The 14083-nt window shown below is 31.8% G+C and overlaps 6 non-coding genes across 6 annotated transcripts; all 6 read right to left on the bottom strand.

Moving 5' to 3' along the window:
* Window positions 1-12488: 12488 nt before the first annotated feature.
* LOC148280650 (5S ribosomal RNA) lies at window positions 12489-12607 on the bottom strand. Its single transcript, XR_015822547.1, has one exon. It is a non-coding gene; the product is annotated as a 5S ribosomal RNA (ribosomal RNA).
* An 85-nt stretch (window positions 12608-12692) lies between these two features.
* On the bottom strand, window positions 12693-12811 carry LOC148280651 (5S ribosomal RNA). Its single transcript, XR_015822549.1, has one exon. It is a non-coding gene; the product is annotated as a 5S ribosomal RNA (ribosomal RNA).
* Window positions 12812-12896: 85 nt separating this feature from the next.
* LOC148280652 (5S ribosomal RNA) lies at window positions 12897-13015 on the bottom strand. Its single transcript, XR_015822550.1, has one exon. It is a non-coding gene; the product is annotated as a 5S ribosomal RNA (ribosomal RNA).
* Window positions 13016-13100: 85 nt separating this feature from the next.
* LOC148280653 (5S ribosomal RNA) lies at window positions 13101-13219 on the bottom strand. The gene has a single exon (XR_015822551.1). It is a non-coding gene; the product is annotated as a 5S ribosomal RNA (ribosomal RNA).
* Window positions 13220-13304: 85 nt separating this feature from the next.
* On the bottom strand, window positions 13305-13423 carry LOC148280654 (5S ribosomal RNA). The gene has a single exon (XR_015822552.1). It is a non-coding gene; the product is annotated as a 5S ribosomal RNA (ribosomal RNA).
* An 85-nt stretch (window positions 13424-13508) lies between these two features.
* On the bottom strand, window positions 13509-13627 carry LOC148280655 (5S ribosomal RNA). The gene has a single exon (XR_015822548.1). It is a non-coding gene; the product is annotated as a 5S ribosomal RNA (ribosomal RNA).
* Between the last annotated feature and the right edge of the window lie 456 nt (window positions 13628-14083).

Below are 14083 nucleotides of genomic sequence, written 5' to 3' on the forward strand. Positions count from 1 at the left end.
TAAAAATGATTTTTAAGTCTTATCTATTCTAGCAAACGAGTGGAGGCGTATAAAAAAAGACTTATCCATCAATGAGTTGCATAGCAATAATATGGTTCATCAGTTTAATAATTAAATGATTATTTTATAATGGTTTTAGGTAAATTCATCCCTTGCCCTTAATTTTTTTCACGCAAATTAATTTTAAGTTATTTTTTTATGATAAACATTTTTAATTTGCGGAGTTATTTTTTTCTAGGGTGTAAACTGAACACAGATGAACATTTTCATGAAAAAAAGTCTGTTTTTTGAAAAAATAGGGGTTACTTCCCTTTTTTCAAACACTGTCGATATAAAAAAAAACAATTTAGTGGCGTTAATGAAATTTTCGCATGTAAATGAATAATATGTATCTACCGGATATTGAGTTACTATCCGGTATTCGTCCGGATATTGAGCTACTATACGGCCGATCGGTTCTAACTTTAATATCCGGTCGGATACCCGATAGTTAATGGATATTCATTCCATCTCTAGTTAAAACATTCGAATGCACTGTGCACACATATATAAAAGTTGTTGTAAAATAAAATGCAAGTACTTTTAAATATGCATGCAAAAAAAGACGAGCATTATCGACAGAATCAAGAAAGGGGTGCTGGTTTGGACATGTAAAGCTAATGGAAAGCGAAAGAACGGCTAAAAGGATCTACGATGCGAATGTTGATGGATGCAGAAAACGAGAAAAACCGAGGAAGATATGGCATGATCAAGTCCATAAAATACTTGAAGACGGACATGTCAAGAGTAGGAATAATCGGCGTGCGTGCATGAGAAGTTGCATGAACGTAGAAGAAGCTGGGTCTGCATGCAAATTCAGAGTGATGTGGCGTTCTATTCTCTCTGCGTACCTCTACGGAGAAGCGGCGTGATGGTTTGTTTTTTTATTTGTTTGTTTGCAAAAGTTAATTATTAAGTATTGCATAGGGCACTGCATTAGAATACCAAATACAGCGTATCTCAATTATCTGTAACGTGAAGATATGGTGTCATCAGTCTTATGCTTTATTTTATTGAAATAAACGGAACTTAGTGTCTTTTACATATTAGTTGCATGTAAAATAAATACATACACGTAAGTTGAATTATAAGTAAAATATAATATTTAAACCATCTAGGGCACATACTGACTGATGATTGTAAAGATGATCAGGACATAGAGAGACATAGTAGAGCCATCAGTGTCAGAGCCTGGAATAAATTAAGGGTCACGTATAATAATTCATACAGGCTATTATTCGGACTGCCTAGGTACTGCAGTGCCTCCGAAATGTTTACAGCTGGACGGGTAAACATCTTCGCTGCCCTACTTCGCCAAAGAGCCTGGAGCCTATGGGAACGCCTGAAAAGCTCTAAAAACGCGCTTCTCCAAGCCACTGCAGGGTGGATCCATTCACCGTTGTTCGAGCGATGGCGGGATATGCTGAGACCACCATAAGTGCTTCACATTAAAAAAATGTTTTTTGTTTATGTTTATATAGTAGAATTGGATCTGCACTATGCACCCATTTTACTGGAATAAAAAAAAAGCAAATTAAGGAGTAAAAAAAATACACAGTTTAAAAGTTATATTACTAGCTAGCTATTAGGTGCCATTCCTGGAATAATAAAATATCTTAGTGTAGAGCCACCTTTGAAGCTAATATTGCACGACCGTTTCCATTATGTTGTATCCCAACTCAACCCAAAAGAGCTTTTGGTCTCACGGATCTTGGGAGACGTAATTATTTTGTGAAATAAATGTATTATATTTTTGTAAAAAAACAAGTACTGCCAGGGATCGAACCCAGGACCCAGAAACAGGGGGTTTGTTTAAAGGGAAGTAGGTCAATGAAACGAGATCCTGAAGTTAAAATGATTAAGACGTAAAAAACATAGCTAAATCAAATAACTTTATTCTCTTGGGTGTAATTTCTAAACAAAATTCTAGAGTAAAATAAATTTATGAAAGAAATTTTGGTGGATAAGATTTATTTCCGGAACCTTCTTACTTCCGAAATAATTTATTGCGTGTGAATTATTGTGGAATGCGGTGGAGCTTCAAATATTCTGGAAATTACGAATTCAGTCGAGGAGTTTTGTTCTTTCCTCCGTATTAAATTTCAATTGAAATATTTCTGTACAGCTATTCTTATATTAAGTAAGTTCATTCTCGTTATATCTATTCTATCATTATTTCGTCTTTCCGCACATTTATTGCGTTTCAGAGATCACTTTTCGATAGCTGGTCCACCACATACTGCGCACCGTATCTGCGGACATATGTCTCCTTGGCGGTGCCCACATACAATATGTGTATTGTAAAGGGTCAGTGTTTATAAGAAGTTGAAATAAACTATTTGGTCCCAGTTGGGCGACATTATAGAGGTAGGTTATCACAAACCAATGAGCAAATTTTTAAGATTTAGAAGAATAATGCAGATAACCAAATAAAGTACCTACAAACAACTTACCTTTCACCAGTTTCGCTCAATCGGCAAGAACACGAGAATTCTCCAAAAGAATAAGATTATGTTGTATAAATTTAATTTTATGAACGGAATCAAAAATGTTATATATAAAATACTTTACTGTAAAATGACAAATATGACTTAAAGATCTGGATTTTATGAAATAAACAACTCGTTAGTGAAATACAAAATTTTAATAAAAGAAGCAATTCTCTACAAATGTAACAAGATTAGTTAATATAAAAAATCAGAATTCTGCCTAGCTGATATGAATAAATGGTTGACAATAAATTTATCTAAGAAGTAAATATTCGCAACAATAATAATGACAACTGAAATAGATTCTTGATTGTTTTCTTCTCGAGATGATATGAAATAATGTTGATTTTACAAAATAAAATCCGCAGATGGAATTCGATATGCGACGTCCTCGGTTGATATATTTTTACTCATGGTTGGCTCAGTTGATGATTTCCCAGAAGATTGTTTGTCGACATTTTAAATCAGTAAATGATCGTCTGCTTCATTGCATTTGTTAGCTTGTGTCTCATGATCTTGAAGAAAACTTTAAAATCTGACACCCACTTTTACAGGTATTTACGAATAAACTTCGTAATAATTAGTGATCCATTCAAATCATGGAGTAAATATACTACATTGTAAAATCTTTATCATCGGACAAAGTAGATAAAAGGTGGAATAAATAAGAATAGAATAAGGTGGATAAATGGAAAAGGATAGAAAAAAAGGTAGAAAAAGGGAACCTGTATAAAATACAATCTCATTAGAATATGATATCTCTCTCTACAAGAATTTCGCTAATAAATTTAAATCAAATAGGCTTACGTTACGTTGAACGTTCCCTTTCTTGAAGGACTACATTTTTGAAATGTGCGGTCGCCTGCCCTTTGAGTCCTTGCGCGACAGCTGGACTGTTTTACCGCGGCCGTCAGATGGCGCTAAATCAGGCAACATAGAATTATAATCCAGTACTAAAATGCTTTCAAAACGGGGTACGTTGGATTTGTATTTTACAACGTTACAATATGTATAGAATGAACAAATAAAAGTTTTCAAATCAAATCAAATATCAACAAAAAAAATTATCTTACTAATCATTTTAAAACTACGTTTAATTTTGAAAAAAAAATAATTTAGATAAAATAAACTTCGTCTACAAAACATGAAAGAGGAGAAAACCTATTATTCGGTATAGAAATCTTAAAAAAAAAAAAGTTTTCTATATTATCAACGAGTATATAGAATTTCAAATGTAAATCAATTTTTAATATTTGTGTAAAAGATAAAAGTTCCCTAAAAAGCTTTCGCTAACTCTTGAAAGGGGGTAGCTGATCTCGTTTTCATGAATAAGCTGTAGCGGAAGATTAAGGAAAAGGCTTTATTTATTATTTACACCTCGGGATAAACTGTATACGGTGCTATTCAACTCCGAGTAATAATTTCATAGAATGAATTTATGTAAATTATAATTAGGAACATAATTGCTGCTTTAAAAATATGCGATTAACTTGCATATTTTTAGAGCAGCCATCGAATCTTCAATACTCGTCCAAGGTTCTGGTTCTATTTCACACACACGACTGTATTCTTCATTCAACTTTATACAGAGAAAAGTCCGCTTTGTTGATGTCCTGGGTTTGATTTTTGGCAGAGTGGACGGGATTTTAAAGGGTTTTTTAACTGTTGATCCTGTAACTGAAGCGTGGGCTGAGATCACCTTACCTTTCAGATCGTTTGCATTATTATTATGATTTTGATTATTATGGATAATTTATAAAGCGGCATTTTCAAATCATAATACCTCTGGGCGCTTTACAAATTGATTCCATTCATATTTATTTTAACAAGATCTATAATTTAAATGGAACTTTTTAGTAAAACATTTTATTAATTCGGATTTATTCAAATGAAAAAACGCTAAAAAATGTATGTATGAATGTAGGTTTGTATGAATGTTAAAAATAATAGAGAAAAATCCATACCTTGTAAAAACAACGCAACAGAAACATTATCCTTAAAACTTCTTGGATTTATTAACAGAAGCACAGATGACTTCAAAAATATCAATACCCTTAAAACTCTCTTCTGTTCCCTAGTTCGCCCGCACCTAGAATATTCCTCTGTTATCTGGTCTCCATATTATGATGTTCACATCAAGAATATTGAATCAGTTCAACATCGATTTTCAAGAAAGATAGGCTGGAGATTGGGCTTATCCAGAGACCTTTATACGAATCATGAGTTAGAAACTACCTTGAATATATCTTCTCTTCAAGACCGTCGAAATAAATCCGACCTTATAGTCCTATTTAAAATTCTCAACTCACTCTTTGATGCGCCTGAACTACTGAGCTCAATAAAATTAAATATCCCAACTAGAAACCTCAGACAAAACTTACTCTTTCATACCGATATTCATAAAACTAACTATGGTTTTCATTCCCCTATGCCCAGAATTCTTAGGTCTGCCAACAAACATACCAGTCTTGATTTCTTTGATAACAAGTTGTCTTCTTTCAAACGATCACTGAATCAAATTCAATTATTAACACCTCTCTCCCGCTTCCACTCCCACATAGTCTACTATAAACCATTGAGTCTTTCTAATTTTTTAATAATAATTTTCTATATATATATATATATATCAATATAGTTGGATAATATATATATATAATAATAATAATAATTTTCTATATATATATATATATATCAATATAGTTGGATAATATATATATATAGTTGGATAATTTATGTAGCGCCACTTTTGTGAAAATCACCTCAAGGGCGCGGTACAATTAATAAATATCCCAGTACGTCTTGCAGCTACAGGGCGCATGGACGGTTGGGATTCTAGTTCCTCGTTTTCAATTAAGATCAATAAAAAATATAACAGATAGGAGCTAGATTACAGGACGTCTTGCAGCTACAGAGCGCATAGACAGTTAGAAATTTAGCCCCCATTTACACATTTTAAAAATTGACAAATAAATTTAGTGTATTAATGATACTAAAAAAAATAAAAAATAATATGAATAATAAAAAGGAGTAAGATTACAACACGTCTTGCAGCTACTAAGCGCTTAGACGATTGGAATTCTAGACCCCATTTACAAAATTTAGGTATTTTAAAGTTGGCATATGAAAGCTAGATAACCAATCATCGTGCAGCTACAAAGCGCATGGACGAGTGGAATTCTAGCAAATTTAGAATGATATCAATAAATTTACAAAAAATAGAGCATAGCAGTGTGTGTGTAATGTGGTCATAAAAATGCCCATTGGGCGTTTATATAAATAAATAAAATAAAAATAAAAAAAATAAATAAATTAACTAAAAAGAACAAGTACATTTTTTATACATATCGTCGCTTCAGTTCGTTTTAGTCCAACAGACCAAAACACAAATCTGCAGAAATAGAGCTTAAAAGATTTTTGTCTAATACGCATAAACATATTAAGACAAAATTCTTTAAATAACCCCTTAAACAATTTAAAAAATTTTTTTTTAAAAATATTATAAAGCTTTCTCAGAGCTCCTGAACACTGGAATTTCATTAAAAATTGTCTGTTCGACAAAAACTAACTAAAGTGACGATATATCGACGCAGGAAATAAAAACATTACCAAGCGAGATTTATTTATTTATTTATTTTATTAACATAATCGGCAAATCTGCCTTTTACAAACATTTATAATACTAACATATTTGGCTTAATATATATATTTTTTTAAAACATGAATTTTCTTAAACCCAAGATTTATAAAAAAAAATTAAACCAAAAATTATATAAGATTTATATTTAAAAAATAGATATTTTTATATTTTACCAAGAGCCAATAACATTATTTTTTTTATCTAAAAAAAATCTGATGCATGCGTATTATTTTGGCGTGATTCCTACGCAATTTAAAAGACGAGTTTCTTTATTAATTAAAAAAAAAACATCTTCAATTGGCTCTTCCGCAAAGTTACTACATGTCGCTTGTATAACTTTTTCCTTTCCGGCGTCGATATGTATATTTAACGAAAATATCGGAAATATTTACGAGTACATCAAAATAACATTTTTATATGTTTAAACTAATATTTGTATTTATTTGATATGTAATGTATTTTCTTTACTAACTTTGTATACTTTGTGGAAATCTGTTATTAGTTCTGAGTTTATACACTATATCTGTTTGTTTACTATAAATATGTATGTAGAACTGTTGATTTCCCAAATAAAATAAAATAAAAAAAAATATAAAAAAAAATAAAAAAATAAAAAGAAAAATAAAATAAAATAAAATAAAATAAAATAAAATAAAATAAAATAAAATAAAATAAAATAAAATAAAATAAAATAAAATAAAATAAAATAAAATAAAATAAAATAAAATAAAATAAAATAAAATAAAATAAAATAAAATAAAATAAAATAAAATAAAATAAAATAAAATAAAATAAAATAAAATAAAATAAAATAAAATAAAATAAAATAAAATAAAATAAAATAAAATAAAATAAAATAAAATAAAATAAAATAAAATAAAATAAAATAAAATAAAATAAAATAAATACATAATGAATATGTAGGTGCGAGTATTATGAGCTGATGGCCACCATGTTGTTATAGATCAAAAAACGTTGTTAATATAGTTAACAAAGAAAACGATAAACTTGTATTCCCGAGACGAGAAAATATGTTAAATTGCTAAATTTATTTAACAAATAAATTTTTACTTTTTCAAAATATAAAATGGCTTTTTCTGGCGCTCGTGTAATATTCCCGAGAGCTTTACCGGGAAAACTCTAAAAAGCTTATTATTTATAGTGTTCAATATCGTTCATCATTTTACAACGATATGAATACGATCTACATACTTAACTAAAAGTGCGATGTGATGTGTTTTCTTAACAAAGGGATTTACGATTTTTTACAAAAAATAATTTATTTATTTATTTATTCAAAGTTACACTAGTTTAGATAGTTATTAACTTATTAAGGCTTTTAAGGCTATGCCCGTGTCAAGACATAATAATTAACAATAAAGATACATGGTAAAATTAATTAGATTAAATTATAATGACATGTGATGCAATAGAATAACAATCCAGAAAAAAAGGTTTAAGTAATAAATAATAAAATTCCAAAGAATACAATGCAAAAAAGATAGTCAGAAATAATTTAAAAAATATAAAGTATACAAATTTAGATTTATACATAATCAAATATACAAAATAACGGTATCATTAAAATCAACAAAATAATAGTAAAATATTGTAGTATTTAAAAAAAGAAAATAATAGAATCATTGAAATCAATAGAAAAAGAATATAAAAACATAATTGAGATGTGTTTTCTAAAAACTCATTCAATACTATAGTAAGAAATATGAGAAATAGGAGTAATAAATAATAGTAAGTACTCAATTAAATAATACAAAAATACGTAATGAAAAAACAATAATTAATTAACAATAACAATAATAATAAGAGGCGGCCATGGCGGCCTCCGTGGTGTAGTGGTCAAGACGCTTGACTCACACACGAAAAGTTCCGGGTTCGATTCCCGGTGAGAACACAAAAATTAAAGTGTGTATTTTCTCAAGCCTGGGTGTTCTGTGATGTAATTCACCACTGTAATTGGGCCTCCTGGCCTGTTGTGGTGCAAAAAAAAATATTATAAAAAATAATAATAATAATTCTTAATTAATTCTCTTTTTCTTATGCTTCGATGTCCCTAACTTACCCATCTGAGACATTGTTTCAGTTTATGAAGGAACTGGATATTAGACAATTTAAAAAAAGCGGGTCAATGTCAAATTACACGTACGAGATTTTTATGTAATTTGAATTATTTAATACCTAAAACACGTACGACTTTCGCTCAGAGAAATTTCTCTTTCGTGGCCCCAAGAGTGTTCAATGTCCTGGATGAACATATTAAGTTCTCGAAAACGAAAACCATTTTCAGGAGAAGTGTACAGGTTTAAATTTTGTCTAAGGGAAGAGACCATTGCATAGATTTATAACAACTGTTCCAATACATGAAGGTGCTGGATATGAGACAACTGTACCTAAAAGAAGCACTTACACACTTCTGGTCGAACAGAAGGAGAGGTCTCAGCAGAATGTCCCCGTACGAGGTTTTTCCAGGGCATAAATGATGTCATATCCAAAACCCGTACGACTTTTGCTCAGAGACATCTATCATTTATCGCACCGAGAGTGTTCAATATTTTGGAAGAACGTATTAAGCTCTCAAGGAAAAAAAATATTTTCAAGAAAGGAGTTAAGGACTGGATTTTCCTTAGTGGGAGGGATTTGAGTAGGAAACTCCTTGATGATTTTCCAAATGCTTGAGTTTACTGTTTACCATATTGATGTGCCATATTTATGATTTTAAAAATATTTTTTATGTTTCTAATCCTATATTTGTGGTGATATACTCATTTGTCTGTGTCATATAATTGCTCGTCTCATCTCAACACAGGACTTTTAGTCCCATCGAGTTGGGACTTATTGTCTCAAATAATGTACAATAATTTAAATTTATTTCAACAGAGAGGGAAAACGTTTTTGAGAAGGGAATATGGAAGTCTAGGCATTTACAGGGCTTATGACCTGTTATTGGCTGGTTTAAGAGGCCAATTTACACACTGTGTAACATTCACCATTCTGCCCATGTTTGAACATCCACATTTCTTCAACTCTTCCATCTGTTGACTTTTGTGAAGTAAAAGAGAGAGGAGAGGAGTCAATACTTTTTTGGCTCAAAGGCAGCAATATTATATAGGCCCGATATTTATATAACCTTATCCCAGTTTCGTGGAAATGTGGTAGGATTGCCAGGCTGGGGAAGGTGTTGACTGCATTCTTAATCCATATTGGTCGGAGGGAGTCAGAGAATTTGTTGTCCGATGTAGAAGGACGTAAGCTGGTTGCTTGTTTTACTAGTAATGACTTGGGACTTAGGATATAGAGATTTTGGTATTATTTATGTTTTCTCTGGATATTTATTGTTTACCTTTAAGACTGAAAAAGCACACATTATGATAAAACTGTAAATACTTTTAAATATCATTATAAAATACATAATTTACTGCCTTAGAACGGGGGAGCTATCCCTAGTTAGGCAGTTTAGATGAACCAACAGCAAAAATAAAAAATAGGTATGCTTACTTTTACTACTGAATTAATTTGTTGTATAAATAATTACTTGTATATTGCTGTAATAAATGTGTAAAATAATAAAAATAAATAAATAAATAAATTAAAGAGCTGAAACCTTTAAAAATCCAGCCAGTCTGCAAGCATTTGAACATACTCAAACATCGTTGAATGTACAATAACTTTATGTATGTAAATAAATGAAATTCCATTGAGCGTATTGTTAAGAAATTTAATTAGTAATTCCATGAAAATGTATTATGTTTGAATTGAGTACTATTGTAGTATATAATGTACCTAAGTTCTCATCCAAAGTGATCTCATTTCTCTCCGTTGGTGGCCATAAATACACCATTTAGTGGACTGTGTCTTCTGGAGTTCCTCATGCACTACTCAAGAGACTCTCGGTATAATTTATCCCTTATCACAGACGTCAGGGTTCCTTCGAACTATCCCACAAGACTGAGTGGGGTTATTTCCGGTGCGTATCTGGCATTATATCCCAAACTCAATGAGATGACTACTTTATATGAAATTTAATTTACAGAAATATTTTTAACTCTCAACTTATTTCACTATAAATAACAGTAATATACGAGGGGCTTAATTTAACAGTGGGGACACTGGCAAAATATGAAATATCGTTATTAAAAATATAATGCTTAATCAAAAAAAAAAATATATGAAACACTATAAATTGTCCAGATAATTTGGTCTTTGTTAACGGGAGCGCTATTAACTTATAATAAACATTAACAAATTACAACAGGGATAGAGAATACCTTAAATAAGGGAATATGGAAGTCTAGGCATTTACAGGGCTTATGACCTGTCTTTGGCTGGTTTAAGTGGCCAATTTACACACTGCGTAACATTCACCATTGATATAATAAATAGTTTTAGACAAATTTACCTATTATTTAAGTACCTACAAATTGAAAAAACAAATCGTCTACGTATACAATTGAATATTATGGTATAAATATTTTCAAATATTGAAAAATAAAAAAACAACATACATATAATTGAATCGAATTGTGGTCCCGCGGCTAGTGTTATGGACTCACGGATCAGAGGTCCGCAGTTCAAACCCAACTTGGATTCGATTTTCTAATAGTGAGTTATTTACAACTCGTTGAAAACGGACACAAAATTGAAATATGTGAGTAAATCATAAGAAAGCAAATAATATTTTTTTACACAAAAAAACAAAGGAAATTATTGCTTTACTTATTCAATGGCATATGCTTTTAACAATGTATAAAAATATATATTTATGAAAACAAAATACAAAACACTTGTTTATAAACAACATCAAACAAAGAAAAAAATGTCACATGTCCATAATCTTAAAATACAAGATAAAATAAAAGAAGAAAAAAAATTTTTTTTGGTGTAACAAATGTTAGTAATGAATCATAATGTCATTATATAAAGATGATCAAGCAGTGCTTTATGCTCCATTAGGTGCGGGAAGAGAATTATGATGATGATGATGATGACGTAAATTTGATAGACAAACGTTTATTTATATAAAAAAATAAGTCATCGATTCAATTACATATTGTGTTTATTCTCGTAATCTTATAAAGACGAATTGCCTAGTTATTAATAAAAAATATTTTGCATATTATTACATCAATATGAATTATTTATTACTACTATTGTATATAGTAAATAACGCTGAAAGAAGTTCTTTTTCGTTTTCATCAAAAAAGTATAGTATGATGTTTTTATCACATAATGACTATTATTTATTACAATTCATGTAATGAGATATTAAAAAAAAAAAAAAAATAGTTAAGGAAAAAAAAAAAACAGATTTTGGTGATTCTTTGGATATTAATTACGTCTATTGTGGGGTACAGTCTTTGTGAAGGTTCGAGTGTAAAGCGGTCTAGGGAACGCAATAAATAGACGCCATCAGTCAGAAGATGTCGGCAGGATAATAATACGAAGTCAGAACAAAAATGCGCATTGTTTGTTTGGTTTTCAAATAAATCCTGTCAAGGAATACGCATTATAGAATGAAAGAGTTAGTTTAACCTTTTCCTCCATCACTCTAGAATATTCTGACACGATGAAAGGAGGGAGACGTCTCTGATGGCAAGAACAAACACTTAAAATAATAAAATTAAGAGATGATGCGGCATTACCGCTGTACCTAAATCAGCAATAGACATGATATGATGCCCTTACCAAATCGTAAGGGCATTTTACCGTTTGATAGATTTATTAATGGTTGGTTGATCAACGAGTACAGAATTCGTTTTATTTTGCTCAATCCAATGAAGTACCTACATATCGACGCAGGAAAGAAAAAAGTTACCAAGAGACATTTAGAAATTTTATAAAAGAGCCAAATAAAGTTTCTTAAAAAAATCAGTAAAAATATCTCGTTCATGCGTATTATTTTGGCGTGATAATAATAATAATAATAATACTTGGCTGATTTATGTAGCGCCATTTTTGTGAAAAATAACATCAAGGGCGCTATACAATTGTTTATTTTATTATTATTATTATGGATAACTTTTACGGCGCCAATTTCGTAATAAAATACCACGGTAATAAAATACGCCGCTTAACAAAGTGATTCTATAAAAAAAATATTTATTTAAATATTTGTTGTTTTAACTTATATTTTTCTAAAACACATTTTAAAAACCATTTTTTTGTATTATATATTATTATTCTTTTTTCGGATAACCAACAGCTACAATTATCATTTATTTAACTGAAGTTATCTTTTTATGATGCAACTGGCATGTACGTAGGTTTTTTGCAACAAAATGCAAATGTGCAAAAAGACGAGGGGGGGGGGCCAACGGCACGCGGTGTTCCCAAGCGGTCACCCATCCAAGTACTGACCGCGCCCAATGTTGCTTAACTTCGGTGATCGGACGAGAACCGGTGTGTTCAACATGGTATGGTCGTTGGCGAGGCCTGAAAGAATATCTTTCGTTATGAGCAAACTTTCAGGAAAAATAATATTATGCACTGTTATAAAGTGCAAAAAGAAAGAGGGCCAACGGCACGCGGTGTTCCCAAGCGGTCACCCATCCAAGTACTGACCGCGCCCAATGTTGCTTAACTTCGGTGATCGGACGAGAACCGGTGTGTTCAACATGGTATGGTCGTTGGCGAGGCCTGAAAGAATATCTTTCGTTATGAGCAAACTTTCAGGAAAAATAATATTATGCACTGTTATAAAGTGCAAAAAGAAAGAGGGCCAACGGCACGCGGTGTTCCCAAGCGGTCACCCATCCAAGTACTGACCGCGCCCAATGTTGCTTAACTTCGGTGATCGGACGAGAACCGGTGTGTTCAACATGGTATGGTCGTTGGCGAGGCCTGAAAGAATATCTTTCGTTATGAGCAAACTTTCAGGAAAAATAATATTATGCACTGTTGTAAAGTGCAAAAAGAAAGAGGGCCAACGGCACGCGGTGTTCCCAAGCGGTCACCCATCCAAGTACTGACCGCGCCCAATGTTGCTTAACTTCGGTGATCGGACGAGAACCGGTGTGTTCAACATGGTATGGTCGTTGGCGAGGCCTGAAAGAATATCTTTCGTTATGAGCAAACTTTCAGGAAAAATAATATTATGCACTGTTATAAAGTGCAAAAAGAAAGAGGGCCAACGGCACGCGGTGTTCCCAAGCGGTCACCCATCCAAGTACTGACCGCGCCCAATGTTGCTTAACTTCGGTGATCGGACGAGAACCGGTGTGTTCAACATGGTATGGTCGTTGGCGAGGCCTGAAAGAATATCTTTCGTTATGAGCAAACTTTCAGGAAAAATAATATTATGCACTGTTATAAAGTGCAAAAAGAAAGAGGGCCAACGGCACGCGGTGTTCCCAAGCGGTCACCCATCCAAGTACTGACCGCGCCCAATGTTGTTTAACTTCGGTGATCGGACGAGAACCGGTGTGTTCAACATGGTATGGTCGTTGGCGAGGCCTGAAAGAATATCTTTCGTTATGAGCAAACTTTCAGGAAAAATAATATTATGCACTGTTATAAAGTGCAAAAAGAAAGAGGGCCAACGGCACGTAGTGTTATAAAATATTTTTTTATAATTTTTTTCGTACATGTTCAAGAAACTTTGTTTTACAATTTAATGCTCGAATTTTTGCCGCGCGCAAGAAAACATTTTTTGTATCCAATTTCCCGCAGGGCTGAAGTTCTTCGTTGCTTTTAAGTACACTGTAAATTGTGCAATTTTATAGCGAGTGACCGAAACGACCGATCTTGGTATAATATTGAATGAAAAATTAATTAAGCAGAGCATAACAAAAAAAAACATAAAAACTTTGGGATTTCTTTGGCAAACGATCAGAGATTTTAAGTCTTTATTCAAAAAAAGAGGGCCAACGGCACGCGGTGTTCCCAAGCGGTCACCCATCCAAGT

This window comes from Micrasema longulum, unplaced genomic scaffold (assembly GCF_059751315.1).
Source record: "Micrasema longulum isolate JH-2025_06_02 unplaced genomic scaffold, ASM5975131v1 h1tg000558l, whole genome shotgun sequence".
Lineage (NCBI taxonomy): Eukaryota > Metazoa > Arthropoda > Insecta > Trichoptera > Brachycentridae > Micrasema > Micrasema longulum.